This window comes from Petaurus breviceps, unplaced genomic scaffold (genome assembly GCF_028583685.1).
Source record: "Petaurus breviceps papuanus isolate PSGF00001 unplaced genomic scaffold, PetGlider_PUasm1.0 90865, whole genome shotgun sequence".
NCBI classification, from domain to species: Eukaryota; Metazoa; Chordata; class Mammalia; order Diprotodontia; family Petauridae; genus Petaurus; species Petaurus breviceps.
Window position 1 is genome coordinate 9436986 of NW_027187367.1, and position 17011 is coordinate 9453996.

General features: G+C 39.7%; 1 protein-coding gene across 8 annotated transcripts in view; it reads left to right on the forward strand.

The window, feature by feature from the left end:
- The window catches only part of ANKS1A (ankyrin repeat and sterile alpha motif domain containing 1A), a 270152-nt gene that overhangs the window by 205664 nt on the left and 47477 nt on the right, over window positions 1-17011 (forward strand). The window lies entirely within an intron of this gene.

The following is a 17011-nucleotide window of genomic DNA, read 5'->3' on the forward strand; positions in this document are numbered from 1 at the left end:
GCCTTGTAATTGGTTTCCCTGCCTCAAGTCTCTTCCCATTCTGTCTTCCACATAGCTGCCAAAATGACTAGAGATTGATCATGTCACTACCCTGCTCAAAAGACTCCAGTAGTTCTCTATGCCTCTAAGATAAAATACAAACTCTCGTGTTTGACATTTAAAGCCCTTCACAATCTGGCTCTATTCTTCCATTCCAGACTTGTTAGATGGTGCTCCCCTTCATACCGTCTACATCAGGCCTGCACAACCTGCAGCCTGCCGGCTCTTTAGAGTTCACAAAATCCTTTGGCCAAGGTTTGAGCAGGCTTGATCTACTACACCTTAACTGAATTGACCTACTTGCCATTCCTCGTGTGTAACATTGTATTTCCTGTCTCCATACCTTTATACTAATTGTCCCCCATGCTTACAGTGTACTCCTCACATCCACCTTTTAGAATCCTCACTACAAGTGCCAGCTCTTACTGAGCCCTTTTCCTAATCCCTCTAGCTGCTTGGCACAGCTCCCCAGATTACTTTGTATTTACTTTGCATATATTCACATGTTGTTCCCACCAGTAGAAGATAAGTTCCCAGAAAGCAAGGATTGTTTTTGTCTTTGGATCTGTAGTACCTTAGCATAGTTTCTGGCACATAGTAAGTGTTTAATAAATGCTTATTAGTTGCTTGATTTTATGGTTATGGAGATCTTCATACTAAATGATGAACCTAGGAATGCCATAGCCAAGATTCATGATGTGGGTTGGTGTTAGACTACACTACCTTTAAGCAGCTTTGTCATGGGAAGATCACTGGATGTGAAATTGAGGGTTCTGGGTGATGGTCCTGGGGTGAGGAAGGGCGCCAGCATGATGGAGCTTGTGGCAGTGGTGGAGAGGGAATCCTCACAGTTCCAAGGCAGAAAAGAGCGCTTGTGGTCACTCGTAGTCCTGAGCACAGACCAGGAGAGGAGTAAACACCTCTCCTTTGAACATATCACCTTGGAAGAACTGAAAATTTATAGATCACTAAAAGTATGTCTGAAAACAGCTGCACAAAACCCGTGAAACTTGGGGTTTTAGCCTCCATGCTGGAAGCAAAGTCCTACCCCAACAATAGAGTAAATAGTCAAGTAATTGGCTGAGGAAATGAGCAAGCAGCCAAAAAAAAATCAGACTATAGAATCTTACTTTGGTGACAAAGAAGATCAAAACATACAACCAGAAGACAAGAAAGTCGATGCTCCTACATCCAAAGCCTCCAAGAAAAATATGAATTGGTCTCAGGCCATGAAATGGCTCAAAAAGGATTTTGAAGATCAAGTAAGAGAAGTAGAGGGAAAATTGGGGAAAGAAATGAAAGTGATGCACGAAAATAATGAAAAATTAATCAGCAGCTTGCTAATGGAGATCCAAAAAAAAAAATGCTTAAGAAAACAATACCTTAAAAAATAGACTAACCCAAAAGAAGTCCAAAAAGTCAATGAGGAAAATACCTTAAAAAGTAGAACTGGCCAAATGGAAGAGGAAATCTAAAAGCTCACTGAAGGAAATAGTTCCTTAAAAATTAGAATGCAGCAAATGGAAGCTAATGACTTTATGAGAACTCAAGAAATTACAAAACAAAACCAAAAGAATGGAAAAAAATAGAATCTAGACCCCTTAAAATTTATTTCTTCATTTCCGTGAAACTTAGAGTCACTGCTTTAAAGGAGACTATTCTTTATGTGGAAGAGAAAAGAGAATGCTTCTACAAATCATATCTAACCTCCCTTTCATTTAGACTGGAGTTTTCTTACCAGTTCTGCAATTAGTTCTGTGTAATCTTGGACAGTGTTTGTTTGTTATGCAGTGGGAAAAGCCCGGGGCTTAGATGTCCTGGGGTTGAATTTCAGCTTTGCTGCTAATTATCATTATGATTTTAAGCAAACCATTTTGACCATTGAGGGCCTGTTTCCTCCTCTGTAAAATGAAAGGGTTGTCCTGGATGATCTCTAGGGTCTCTTCCAGCTCTAAGTAAAAAAATCACTGTTCTAGACCTTAGCTCCTTTCCAAGGCTCCTTCAGCTCTAGTCTACCATGACTCTAATATTCACTGGTGAGCCCTGAATACCTCTTGGGGTAGAGGAACTAGGAGTAGACAACTATTGCAGTTGCTGGATCTCTGAATTAGTTGGGGTGGTTCAGAGAATCACAATGATCACCTGGGGTCTAAATCAATTTGTAACATCAATCTGTAAAACCAATTTGTACAATTGTAACTGCAATTTGTATTGTCAAATTCTGCCCCTTCCCCCTATCTGCACTCTGCCTAGGCAACAACTCGTGACTCCTTTGTTCTTACTTAATCTCTTCATGTCTCCTCCAGTCTGGCCCAAATACTCCTTTGTTCTTGTCTCATGTCCCCTCTGGTCTGGCCCAAATCTCATCTAAACTATCTATACACTAAAGTCACAAGTTCCTCTCAGTCAGCTCTAACCTTTATCTATGCACTGAGGTCCCTTCCCTCCATCAGGTCAGCCCTGACAATAGCAGCCCTACCCTTTAAAAGTAAAAGCCTGTACCCCTCTCACTTGCAGGTCCCCTAAAGGACTCTTGCCTGCTTCTAATAAAATAAACAATAAACTTCTACAACTCTCACTCCAATTAAGCCTGAGACCTTGAATTCTTTCCAGAGGCTATTGCAGGTTTTCTGGTCTTAGATAGGATCAGAGTTCCTGCTGAACCTAGAGGGAGCTATCCCTCATCAACAACATCCCTGAAACCCCAACCCAGGGCCAAGAGTAAGGAAGAAAGTGTAAGAGAGCTACTCTTTTAGATGAAAAGAGTAAGTGCAGACCAGCTTTCCTTTCCTTCAGTGTAATTTAGCAATTTATTAAGTATCTATTTTTTAAACTTATAATAAGTTCTTATATTATAATTGTTCTGTACATTAGAGAATTCCCTGATTAATAGCAAATATCTGACTTCTCCTTTAACTCTTTATCTGCCTAAGTCCAAAGCAATTTCCTAGCAAAGAAGAAAAGCCTACATTTTGCCTTTTTTTTTCAAAGTTGAGAGGAGAATTAGAGAAAGCTTTTTTTCTTTCACAAAAAGAGGTGAGGCAGGCTGCATCAAATATGCTAACCACCCCAAAAGAAGACTCTTCCTTGCTGTGACTAAAAGTAAGCAGAAACTGAAAAACCACCTTCTAAAAAGTGTGTGTGTGTTTGTGTGTTTCCTCCTGGTGTGGCTGCCATTCCTGTACTGGTGATGTACTTCCCTCAGGAGGCTGTTTTTCTTCAGTCATGTTATGGATTTAATATCCCTTATGCAAGCATTGTTAGCTAGACACACCTTTCCCCCCTCTACCCAAATTTTTCTTGTTCTTCAAGAGGTGATCTTCATGTTAGGAATGTGACAAAGGCCCTGCCTCAGGATTTCTGGACAGTATTTGGAGGTCGGAGTGGGGGCAGTTTGGAATCAAAATACTCTCTAAACTGAGAACCCTTCTATTGCCAGCACTTAAGACAGAAGGTGGATATACTGATGAATTCATCAAGGGTCTCTTCGACAGGGAGTAAATTTGTCAGCAGGCATCTTTGAAAGGCAACTGCACAGTCTGAAGATTGTGCTTTAATTCACCAGTTCTGGACAGTGGATTCATAGGCAGGCTAGTTTCTGGATGTGAGTGGAAGACTGATCATTGGCTCATTATACTCTTTAGGCCTTAGGAATCCTGCTCTGGGAGAGGTCTTTTGGCTTGAGGGATGGTTTTGCATTTCCCTAAATGTACCAGGATATTTCCTTTCCTCTTCTCTTAACCTATCACCGAAGTCGAATTGTGTTTATCTATTTACCAATGTGGAATTAGCAATAAGAAGTAACAGTTCCCATTTGTAGAGCATTTTAATGCTCAATAATAGTAATAGAAAGCATTTATATAGTAGTTTAAGGTTTACAAAGCTCTTTATAATTCTTATCTCATTTTACAAAGCACTTTCCTTCTACCAACTTTGTAGCACATTCTGGCCCCTTCTACCACCCCCCTCGCCCACCCCACCTACCCCCTAGGGAGGAAACAAGCTCTGAGACATTTTGTGACTCATCTTGAGTTTTTAATTCCTTTTTCCAAGTCCAGTGTTCTTTCTACTGTGCCATGCTGTCTCACTTAGGGGAAAAGGCTCTACCAATATCAACTTAATGCTACTATGAGCCTGAATTTGAGAGCAGTCAGCAATCAGCCTCAGAAGGGTGAAAAGAGTATAATTTATTAGACACCTGCTATGTGTTGGCACAGTTCTGGGCGCTGGCTAAGCAGAGAAAAGAAGTTTAAGAAGGTGCCACTTCTCTTTAGAAGTACTGGTGATACACTTCACCGATTAAGTAACAATACAGAAGAACCGAAGAAAATATTTGCCTAAGGAAACATTGACAAGCCGGACAGCTTTAAATGGAATTTATTATATATTTAAGAGGAATGCAAGCAGTACATAACAGACTTAAAATTTCACTTGCAGTCTTCTTTCCATTCTCCTTTGTATATAGAAATGTTCATTTTACTTGATGTTTGGCAAATTCAAAATAAACATTAAAATTTTTTTAGTCTGACAGCAGAATAAAGGGCCAAACTTGAGGATAGGGTGGTAATCATGCAAATTTCTCTATTGGTATTTAGATTTAAAGCTGGGTAGGAGGGAGTATGCAAAGACATACTACTTTCTTTTCCCCCTTATGCTGAAACCCCTAGTAGGGAGGGAATAAGGAAATAATCCTTTTATTTTTTTTTTTTTATGTTAGAATACCACTGCAAACCTCACCCTTCAAGAAATCTGATAGGACTGATTCTGCCTTTCCTGAAATTCTGTGGAGATTCTGAGGTCTTAAACATTACTCTTGCTTTTAATGCCTTGGAAGAGGAGTCTTCTGTAACTTCCAAGCCTATGAACAGATTCTGGCTTATGTCCCCACAGCAATTTCCATAGGATCCAGTGCCTTAAATCGAATATCTCTGTGTTGTCCATGGTAGTAACCTAGTGGACTGTGGCATTTCTGTAGTGAGCACTTGTCTTTTTCCATTCTTTTCTCTGCAAGTGTTTTGAAATGTTTATGTGCTTTGTCAGAACTTACATGGCTATGGGTGGGGATGGTGTGGATAGAGAATGGAATTCCTTACTTGGAAAACTGCCCTCCATATGCAAAGAAAAATCTTCCCACAGCACTGGAGCCAGGTCAGGATTGCACACTTCTCAGAAGTACAAAGAACCAAACAAGTTTTAAGGTACTAATAATAATTTATTAAATATCTCCACCAATCTTCCTTCCACTTTTTTCCATTCATATTGAAGGTGAAATTTATTATTGGAAAGTATTGAAAGTTCACCAAATTCCGCAAGTTTTTTTAAAAATATGTCTTATGTGCTAAGTACTAGAGAAAAACAATCTTTTCATTCAAGGAACTTACACTTAATCTACAAGAACCTGCTAATAATCTACTGTGTACTACGTACTATACTGGGGAGGGCTGTGGGTAGGGTAGGAGTTTAATATAAAAGCAAAAGCCAAATAGTCCCTGCCTTCAAGGAACTTACCATCTAGCCGGGGGGGGGGGAAAAAAAGGAAATAAAAGGAAAAGTACATAAATAGCTATTTGCAAAATATGAACAAAGAAGTTTGAGGGGAAGGCCAGTACTGCTACTGGAATCAGTTTGGAAGGTAGTGCTTGAGCTAAATCTTGAAGAAAACTAGGGATTCTTTTTTTTTTTTTTAGTTTTAGTTTTCAACATCCACTTTTATAAGATTTTGAGTTCTCGATATTCCCACCTCCAAGACAGCATGCTATTTGATATAGGCTATGTGTGGGGTAAAGGGAGCCCCAAAATCCCTTATCCCTCAAAATATTAAGTCAGAGGTATCTTGAGGAAAGAACAGGAAGTTTTTTTCAGTTCTTGCAAGAAGAGGGCATCCCTTCTACCAGTATGAATCAGCAGAATGAGATGTTTTACAGAAGATGGAACAAGAATTTATGCCCTAACACAGTCAAGCCCCCTCCTACTGCTGTCCCTTCTCCCATTGGCTGGTAGGCGGGCTTGCACTCTAAGCGCGAAATTTCCTCCAATAATAAGGAACAAAGCAGCCTGCCACTATCTTTTAGTGGCTGGGAGGCAGGCTTACAAAGAACAAGAAAATAGGGGATAGCCAGTCCAAATGTACCTATCCTTATTTGGCAGACACCAAAGTGAAGAAGGGAAAAGGGCTCTGAGATTCCTAAGAGCTTAATGCTGATTGACAGCAAGGGAAAAGGGGAAAGGTCCTGAACAATCTGAACAATTCAAATGTTCATGCCCTTTTTTGGCAAATGCTAAAGTGAAGAAGGGGGCCAGGTTCTAAGAAGTTCCTGAAAGGCTTAATGCTGGTTGACAGCAAGTGAAGGGGGGAAGGGTCCTAAATAGTATAATTTCTTAGGAGACCCAGGACTCAGGTCTGTCCAGTCTTACAAAAGTCTGTCTGGTTTTGAGATAGTCTCTCTCCCTTTTCCTCATTTTGAGGAATCTTCACAAGACAGTGCAAAGAGAGAGTATACCTCACTCGGCTGTATCATATACAATCATATTAAACATTTTCACATTAGTCATGTTGTGAAAGAAGAATCGCAGAAAAAGAGAAAAACAAAAAAAAAGAAAATACTGTGGTTCTGTCTGCATTCAGACCCCCATAGTTCTTTACCTGGATGTGAATAGTATTTTCCATCATGATTCTTTTGGAATTGTCTTAGATCCTTGCATTGCTAGGAAGAGCTAAGTCCACCAGTCGGTCATCGCACGGTGTTGCTGTTAACGTGTACAATGCTCTCCTGGTTCTGTTCATTTCACTCAGCATCACTGCATGAAAGTCTTTCCAGGTCTTTCTCAATTGTGCCTGCTCATCATTTCTTATGGAACAATACCATACATTCATATACCATAACTTGTTCAGCCATTTCTCAGTTGATGGGCATCCCCTCAAATTCCAAATCTTTGCCACCACAAAAAGAGCTGCTATAAATATTTTTGTACATGTGGGTCCTTTTCTTTTTGGTATACAGACTTAATAGTAGTATTGCTGGAAAACTAGGCATTCTTAAAGGTGGATGTGAAAGATAAGGGCACTCCATCCATTGGAGGAAGCCATTGCAAAGGCAAGGAGTCCGAAAGGGAAATACCATGGATGAGGAAGTACAAGAAGACCAGATGGACTGCACCCATTCTGTGTAGAGGATAATAATAATATATAAAATAACTGGAAATGTGGTCTGTAGCCCAGATTGTGAAAGACTTTAAATGAAAACCTGAAAGAGATCACCTGGCAACATAAGGAACCAGATACTAAGGTCCTCTCTTGAGCTGAATTGCCAGGAATTCACACTATGCTACAGAGAACCCAACTCTGATGGGCTGGCCACATTGTTTGAATGCCAAACATACATTTGCCTAATAGACTATTTTAGAGAACTCATAAAAGGCAAGTGGTCACACAGAGGTCAGAAGAAGCAATACAATGACACTCTCAAGGTCTCTCTGAAGCACTTTGGAATTGATTGTGAGACATGAGAGAAACTGGTGAAGGATGGCCCAACATGGCGTGCCCACATCAAAGAAGGCACTGTGCTCTTCGAGAAAAGCAGAATTGCCGTAGCTCAGAAGAAACATAAGATCAAATTGAGAAATATCCCACTCCAAATGTTCATGGACTATTTCTGCCTGACTTAGATAGAGCCTTCCAACCTTGTATTGGTTTGATCAGCCACAGAAGGGCACACTGTACCTTGATGCCAACATAGTAATATCATTTTAGTCTTCTTCGAGTACAAAGGACAACAACCAACCAAATGAAAACTATAATTTACATTTGATACTAGAGGTAATAAAGAGCCATTAGAGTAGTGGAGTTTCATGGTCAGATTTGTATTTTAGGCAAATGAGTTTGATCTCTTTGTTAAGGATAGATTGAAAAGGGGAGAGGCTTGAATCAAGAAAACCAGTAAGGATGCTGTTATAGTAGTCTAGACAAGAGGTGATGAGGGACTGAACTAGAGTAGTGATTATGTGAGCAGAAAGAAGGGGATGAACAGGAAAGTTGTTGTGGAGGTAGAAACCACGAAATTTGGCAATGGATTCATTGGGTAAGTGAAAGTGAATAGTCAAGGTTACAAACTTAAATAACTCGTAGGATAGTGGTTCCCACAACAGAAATAGGAAAGTTCAGGGGAATCACAAGATCATAGATTTAGAGCTTGGAAGGAACCTTGAAGACCCTAAATTTTATAGATGGGGAAAATGAGGGGCACAGGCACTGTGACTTGCCTGTGGTCACATAAATAATAAGTGGCAGAACTGGAATTTGAATGTAGGTCCTCTGGCTCCAAATCTAGTGTTCCTTCTAAAGTACTATGCTGCACAAATAAATATGATATAAGGTAGAATATGATAAAATCTAGGTCTGTCCTGGAGAAAGTACAGTAGGAAATCTTTTTTTTTAACCTGGCAAGAGGTAAGAAGGGGAGAGAATCAGTGATATTTTTATGAAGGACGTGCCACCTAATGTGGACCATAAAGAAAGAGAAGGGTTTCAGTAAAATCAGAGATGAGGAAGAAAAGATTTTTCTGGTGTGGAAGGAAGTTTGTGCAAATGCATATTAACAGAAGAGAGGATAGAAAGAGGTAGGAGAACCCCCAATAGCCAACTTTGATGGAATGTAGTATATATGAAGGGGCATAATAGGAAATAAGGCCAAAAACTAAATTGGAACCAGATCTTGGATGAATTTAAATGCTAAGTATTTGTCCTTACGTAAACACCAGAGGTTTTTGAGCAAATGAAGTAATTTGGTCAGACCTGCCCATTAGGGATAATGATAATGGTAGCTAATAACATTTTTATAGTGCTTACTATGTGTCAGGTACTAAGTACTTCACAATTATTATTTCATTTAATCCTCACAATAATCCTGGGAGGTAGGTGCTATTGTTATCTTCATTTTACAGGCAAGGAATATGAGGCAAACAGAGGTTAAGTGACTTGACCAGGGTCACACATTGTCTGAGGTAGAATTTGAACTCAAATCTTCCTGACTCCAAGTCTAGTACTCTATGCACTATGCCACCTAGTTGCCTCAGGAAGGAAGATTATTTTAGCAACTGTGTGGAGGATGAATTGGGGAGCCAATACATTGATAAGTATATATTAAGGTCTTAATGTGTTCCAGGCACTCTGAAAAGCACAGGGGACACAAAGAAATATAAAACATGGTGTCCTCTCAAAGAGAATCAAGGATTCTAATGGGGGAGACAGCCTACAGATAACTTTGTACATTGATAACAGAGTCGATGGAAATTAATCTCAGAGAGAAAGCACTAGCAATTTGGGGAGGATGGGGTGAATAATAAACCGTGGTGTAGTGAATAGAGCACTGGCCCTGGAGTCAGGAGGACCTGAGTTCAAATTCGGCCTCAGATGCTTGACACACTTACTAGCTGTGTGACTTTGGGCAAGTCACTTAACCCTAATTGCCCTCCAAAAAGCAAAAAATAAATAAATAAACCACCAGCAAAGGCCTCCTGCAGAAGGTGTGACTCATATGAATTTTGAAGGGAGCCAGTAGGCAGGGATGAAGAGGGGGAGTACTCTTGGCATGGGGGACAGCCATAGAAAAGATGTGGAAACTAGTGGGAGCATCCCTTGAGGGCTAAGTAGGTCAGTGCGGCTGGATCATAGAGTATAGGGAGGGGAGTAAAGTAAAAGAAGACTGGAAAGATAGGAAGGTGTGCAAGATTTTGAAAGGCTTTAAATACAAAACAGTATGTTTTATTCTGGAGGTAGTAGGGGAAGCTACGGGAGTTTATTCAGTAGGACAGTGACAGGGTCAGACTTGTCCTTTAGTAAGATCACTTTGATAGCTGAGTGGAGAATGGCTCAAAGTGGGGATTGGAGAGAGGAGAAGACTCAGGCTGAGGGGTTATGACTTGCCCATGAAACTAATCTTCCAGAGTCCAGATTAAAACCCAGGTTTCTTTGACTCCAAATTGAGGTTTTTTTCCCCACTATACCACACTGACTTTCAACAATAATGTTAGTGATCATCATATCAAGAAAAGAACACAGTACTGGATCTTTTCTTTCATTCCACTTTTCTTTTCCCTCCTAATCCCTCCACCTCTCCCCCTACCCCAAACAATTGTATTTGTCTAATCATATTCATTTTTAACTTCATCATAAATGGTTAAACTGCATGAAGTTTAGATTAGAACTTTGCACACATATCTGTCCAGATTAAAATCACCATGCTTCCGACTTGTCAGTTCACCTTAAAGGAGGAGGCTAAGAATTTGAGGAGGAAGTGTACTTTCTTTATGCCTCCAAGGTTAAATGCAACTGAGGGGCAGAAGGAGTACTACAGAGGCCAGAGTAATAGGTGTAATGCTGATTACCTCTCCAGGTTTCTCTGCTGTGATGATGGAGAAGGTTCCAGGAGTCCAACTTTAACCTCTGGGAATTGGGGTTCCACATTTAGAGCTCTAAGCAAACTGACAAGTCCTTTAAATAATTTTGTGAAAAAATATTACAGTTCCACTAGCATAACTTGGATGTAGTGATTCAGAGTACCCAATCAAATTTGCTATTTAGCTATCGCAGTTTTTGAGTGTCAAAAATCAACTGTTCCCTAGGTTCTAGACATCAGAAATAAGTATTGACATTCCCTAACTATTTGTTGTTGATGATAATAATCCCCTTAGTCTAGGCTGGTACTCCTGGGACAATCCAGAGAGAGCAGATCTACAAGGATGTTGGGTTTCATTAATTGAGACTCAGAAGACCCTGTGACAGAAATTCATATGACTTGGATTTGTTGACCTAGTTTAAGCAGCTGAGCCTTTATTGAAGGTGTTGGGTTGAAGGAATAAGTAATTTTGTTTGTTTGTTTATTTACAAGGAAAAATGAGAACCTACAAATTCAGAGGGGAAGGTTTTGAGAAATAAAGCTATGTCTAATTAGTGCGAATGATGATCCCCTGAAGTCATTGCACTTATCTGAATTGACACTGTTCAAAATTATGCTTATGTAAAATATGGTATTTGGTTCTAGCCCAATGAAAATATTCAGTGAAAATTTAAATAAGGTGACCACTTCAGGGTTTTCAGTATTCACACTAATCAGGGCCTCATTGGTACATGGTGAAAAAGAAATTTTATCAGGTCCCCAACCAGATGGCCCTTAGCTTCCCGATTTATTTTCCAAGCTATCCCAGTTCTACTTTCACTAGGCATGGCAACCAACAATATAGTCACTTAGCTAACTTTATCACCTTCCCCACCAAGGAAGGGAGATAATTTGGTCTGATGGAAAGAAAGCTGTCATTAGGAGTCTGAATGCCTGAATTCAAGTCTGAGCTCAATCACTTTTGAGCATAATGTCCTTGGGAAAATAATCTACTCTCCCTCTTTGCTTTTTAACTTTCTTCCCTAGAAAATGAGGGGCTTGGAAGCTAAATGATTTCTAAGGTTCTTTCCATTGGTATTTTCTACTACTTCTGAAAAACAGTTTGCTGTTCTGGTACTGTCAAATATTTTTCCATTCCCCTCTGCTTCTACTCTTTCCCAAGTGAGGTCAAGGTATTTGTGTGTCAGAGGCAAGATTTTTTTTAATTTATTCATTTTTAATTTACAACATTCAGTTCCACAAGTTTTTGAGTTCTAAATATTCTCCCCTTCCCTCTCCTTCTGCCAAGACAGCATGCAATTCGATACAGGTTCTACATATACCTTCACAATATATTTTCACAGTAGTCAAGTTGTAAAGAAGAATTAGAACCAATGGAATGAGCCCCGAGAGAGAAGAAACAAAACAGAACAGCATTCAGACTCCATAATTCTTTCTTTGGATATGGATAGCTTTTTCCATCATGAGTCTTTTGGTGTTGTCTTAGGACCATTGCTGAGAAGAGCCAAGTCTATCAAAGTTAGTCATCACAGATACATGTCTATAATTGTGTACAGTGTTCTCCTGGTTCTGTTCTGCTCACTCAGCATCAATTCATATAAGTCTTCAAGTTATTATGAAGTCCATTTGCTCCTTATTTTTTATAGTACAATAGTATTCCATTACATTCATATCACACAACTTGTTTAGCCATTCACCAAATGACAGGCATCCCCTTGATTTCCAATTCTTTGCCATCACAAAAAGAACTGCTATAAATATTTTTGTACATATGGGTCCTTTTCCCACTTGTATGATCTCTTTGAGATACAGCCCTAGAAGTGGTATTATTCTACCAAGAGCGTTCCAATTTTCCCACATCAGGTGAGATGTGGTACCTAGGAGTTGTTTTGATTTGTATTTCTCTAATCAGTAGTGATTTAGAGCATTTTTTCATATGATTATAGATATCTTCAATTTCTTCCTCTTAAAACTGCCTGTTCATATCCTTTGACCATTTATCAATTGGGGAATGACTTGTATTCTTATAAATTTGACTCAGTTCTCCATATATTTTAGAAATGGGGCCTTTGTCAGAGACACTGGTTGTAAAAATTCTTTCCCAATTTTCTACTTCCCTCTGAATCTTGGTTGCATTGACTTTATTTTGATATACGGTATAAGATATTGGTCTGTGCCCAGTTTCTGCCATACTATTTTCTAGTTTTCCCAGCAGTTTTTGTCAGATTATGAGTTTTTATCCCAGAAACTGTAGTCTTTGGGTTTATCAAACAGTGGATTACAGTAGTCATTGACTACTGTGTCTTGTGTATCTAATCTGTTCCACGGATCCCACCATTCTATTTCTTAGCCAGTACCAAGTAGTTTTGATGACTGCTGCTTTATAATACAGTTTTAAATCGGATATGACTAGGCCACCTTCCCTAGCATTTCTTTTCATTAATTCATTATCTTGATATTCTGGATCTTTTGTTCTTCCAGAGATGAATTTTATTATTTTTTCCAGCTCTATAAAATTTTTTTTTGGTAATTTGATTGGTATGGCACTAAATAAGTAAATTAATTTAGGTAAAATTATTGTTTTTGAAGAGTTTACCCATAAAGAGTGTTAGGGTTGCTCTGGAGACCCCCAAAATACCAACACACCTGGTCCTGCTGAATGAATTTGACTCGTCTTCTCTCAGTCAAAGAAAAGCAAAGTTTATTAAAAGTTCTCTTGCATTAGACACAGAGTAAGTCAATGCTAGGTTATTCTATGGCGCTCTCACAAACATGAAGACAGGTTGGGGTCTTATATACAGAAGGTTGTGGGAAGAATCCAGGGGTGGTCTAGAGGAGGAGTTTGGGGAGGGTCTTCAGGAGGAGTTAATAAGGTCAGTGAGTGATTAAGGGTGGGAAGTCACTAGAGGCCACCTGGAAACCACAAACAATGGTGGGCTAGGCCAGTTCAGGGGTGGATAGACACTTTGATTGGGAAGTCTAGTAACTGAGGGTGGGAAGTCTAGTAACAGAGGGTGGCAAGTCTAGTAAGGCTTGGGCTCAGCCACAATGTAAGGCTTATTGCCTCATGCAAATGCCTCATCAAATGGGATGATTTAATCAAGAGTGCAAGGGAGGCTCCCAGAGCCTCAAGGACTCAAGGAGAGCTCGAGGGGGCTTCCAGAGCCCATACCTCTTCAGTTTTTATTATATTAGCTCAGCCTACCCACGAGCAACTGATGTTTTTCCAATTATTTAGATCTGACTTTTTATTTGTGTGAAAAATGTTTTGTAATTTTGTTCATATAGTTCCTGGATTTGTTTTGGCAGATAGACTCCCAAATATTTTATAATGTCTACAGTAACTTTAAATGGAATTTCTCTTTCTATTTCTTGCTGTTAGGCTTCATTAGAAATAATATAGGAATGCTGAGGATGGGTTGGCAAGATTTTTAAATAACTTTGCCTATGTGTTACAATTCACCAGAAGTTTTGAGCTTATAATATTTTCCATTAGCTATAACAAAAGACCATAGAGAGAAGACTGTCTGGCATTAATATTATGAAAGTTAAAAAAAATATTTATTCTTCCCTGTTCTGTTTAATATAATGCTCCACAGAAGTGGTCCCAAACATTTTTGTCTCTTTTTAAACCTCCCACAGTACCACCTCCCTGTATCCTCTCAGCAAAGATCTTGTTTCATACTTCAGTGAAAAAAAAAATGAGACCATTCCCTGAGAACTCTCTCTCTCCTTCCCTCCTCATCTCCTTTAATTGAGACATCTTCCCCCACTATCCTCTTTTTCACTTTCTTCTCAAAATGAAAAGGTGGCTCTTCCTGCCAAGGCCATTCCCTCTATATACACCCTTGATCCCATCCCCTTCTCTCTACTGCCAGAGCTACCACCCTAGTTCAGAATGTCATGTGGTCTAGGGGTGCTAGAAACTGGGAAATGCAAAGATACAGGATTGGTCTATCTAGAAAGAATTCTACCACTTCATGCCTTCTTTCAGTCAGAGACAAGGTTTATTGTGTCACCAATAAAAGCAATCGGGATTTTAAGAATATGTGCAATTTAATGAGGGTAAGATTGATATTTTTATATAGAAACATTATGAGAAGACTGTGTGAGACTGTGCTGAGATCTGGATGGGATTAAGGAGTGGCAAGTAGCCTGGGGTGGTCTGGAGGTAACAGGAATGAAGGGCTGGGATAGGTGGGGGTGGGGAGAAGAGCACAATTTGAAAGGATTATACTGGGATGGGCCAGATACCTCAGGTAAACACTGGGGATCTGTGCTGCTGAAATTTGTGGCAAAGTTCAAGGACCCTTTTTAGGGGTCACATTGCTCCATCAGCCCCATCACAGGCCATCCTTACCTCTTGCCTAAATTATTAGAATCAGCTTCTACCTGGTTCCCTACCTCATCTCTCCCTATTGTATTACATCCTCCCTTTAGTTGCCAAGATGTTTTTCTAGAGCATCATGCCACTCATTAGCCTAAGAGCAAGGCTTCCAGCCCCCCAGTCCATTGCCATCATCCTTGGAAGCAGCTCTTGTGTAAATACTGTCTTGTGTTCTCTCCTGCCAGTGCCCCAGCCACAACAGTGCTTGTTAATCAACTGGTTTAATGTTTTTTTGTTGACTGATTGAAAAAAGGAGAAACATTCATCCTTTGCATGAATCCTTTGCATCTACCTTCTTTACTTGCCCCTAGTCCAGAGGTTCTTAGCCTGGGATTCAGGGACCCCCAAGTCCATGGCTAGATTTGGGGAGGAGTCTGTGAATTTGTGTGTGAAAGGAGTCAATCAATAAACATTAATTAAGCATCTACTATGTGGGAAAAAATACATCTTTGTATTCACTAACGTCTAGCTGAAAGCATTTTCTTTAATTATGAATTTTCAGAACCAAAGTATTATTATGAGAAGGGATCCTAGGCTTCACCTGACTGCCAAAAGAATTCATGACACAAAAACCTATTAAGGACCCCTGCCCACCTCTGTACTTACCCTACTCCCTCTGTCCCCAATACCAATCATATACATACCTCTGATTCCCTACAAAATCAAAGCAACAAACCTTGTGGAATTAATAAAAACAAATTTTAATCAGTCAGAACTCATCCCCTTCTCTCTATTCCCAGAGCTACCACCCTAGTTCAGAATGTTATATGTAGTACTATGCTGGACATTTGAGGGCCAGGGGGAGCAGTGAGAAAGCATGAGCATTTTATAGTGAAAAGAGAAATGTATAATAGTAGAATTACACTGATAGGTATTAAACTCTGGTTTCTTACTATCTGTGAATTGAAATAGTACAGTTTGGTAGAGCTGCTGGATTTATAGTCAGAGTGCTGGAGTTTAAATCCAACTCTAACACCATCTTTATGACTTTGAGCAAATAACGACTTCCCTTGGCCTTCATTTACTAATTTATAAAATGGTAAAGATGGGCCAGATGATTTCTAAGACTTCTTCCAGTTCCATGAGTCTGTGACTGACATTTTCCTCAGAATAATATGGCATTTAAAGTACCATATACATGTGAGTTGTCATATTATTATAGTCTCTACCTTCAAGGAGTTTTTAGTTTAATTTAATAGACTAGACTAACACACCCAAAACAAAAAGAGCAATCTATTCAGTACTTGATATAGGACCAAAAACTTTGAACTGGAGTTCTCAGAGAAAGCTTCCCAAAGGGTAAATGAGAGTTAAGCTACATGTTAAATGATGAGTAGATGGGGTGAAGTAGCATGGTAAGATAAATGTTCTTTATAGGGGAAAAAAAGAGTCCATTTGAGTTAACAGTCCCCTTCAGTGTTGCCCATCCTATCTATACATGTCTGTTGCCTGCTTCAAGGTTGAAAGCTCCCAAAAGGAAATTTTGTTTCCCTCAGAGATGAGATTTCCATTATCTCTTTTTGCATTTTCAAGGTTTGGGGTTGAGCCGTAATACCTGAATCTTAACAGGAAATCATGTGACTCGTTAAACTTAAAAAATCTGTCCCTTCTGGTTCTTAAGGAAATATTTTCTAGATCTTCTGGATGCAGGGAGGAAGTGGTTGTATACTTTTCTTCTTGGGTGTTGAGTGCACTTTTCTGAGTCAAAGATAGGTGAAACTCACCAACCCCCCTTTCCTCATGGCTGTTAGGTACAATCACTTTACTAAGGTCTTTTTGCTTATGCTTAGGGGAGAAAATATCTAAGGCTCTGTACAAAGGGTTCTCCTTTCACTTCTTTTGGAAAGCACTGTGAATGAGTTCTTTCTTCTCTTAAGCACCAGATCAGATGTCCTTTTGGAAACAAGAGACAAATTTGCAGACTAGTTCCTGCTACTCTCCAGGCTTCTTGGAGATATTTGACTGGTCATGTGTCCAGGTTGGCCTCATCAGCGGACTCCGGAAGAGAGCTTGAGGGTTTGGCTCACCCCAGTGGTTCTGTTGCCATGGGCTCCTTCCTCCATGGTCATTGCCTCGTGAGGGCTCAAGGGGTAAGAACACCAACTGAATCTTCCCCTTAACTTGCTGTTGTTCCTTAGAACAAAGCCTCAAGCTCTGAGATTGTGTTTACCCAGAAGATCTTCCTTGAAGT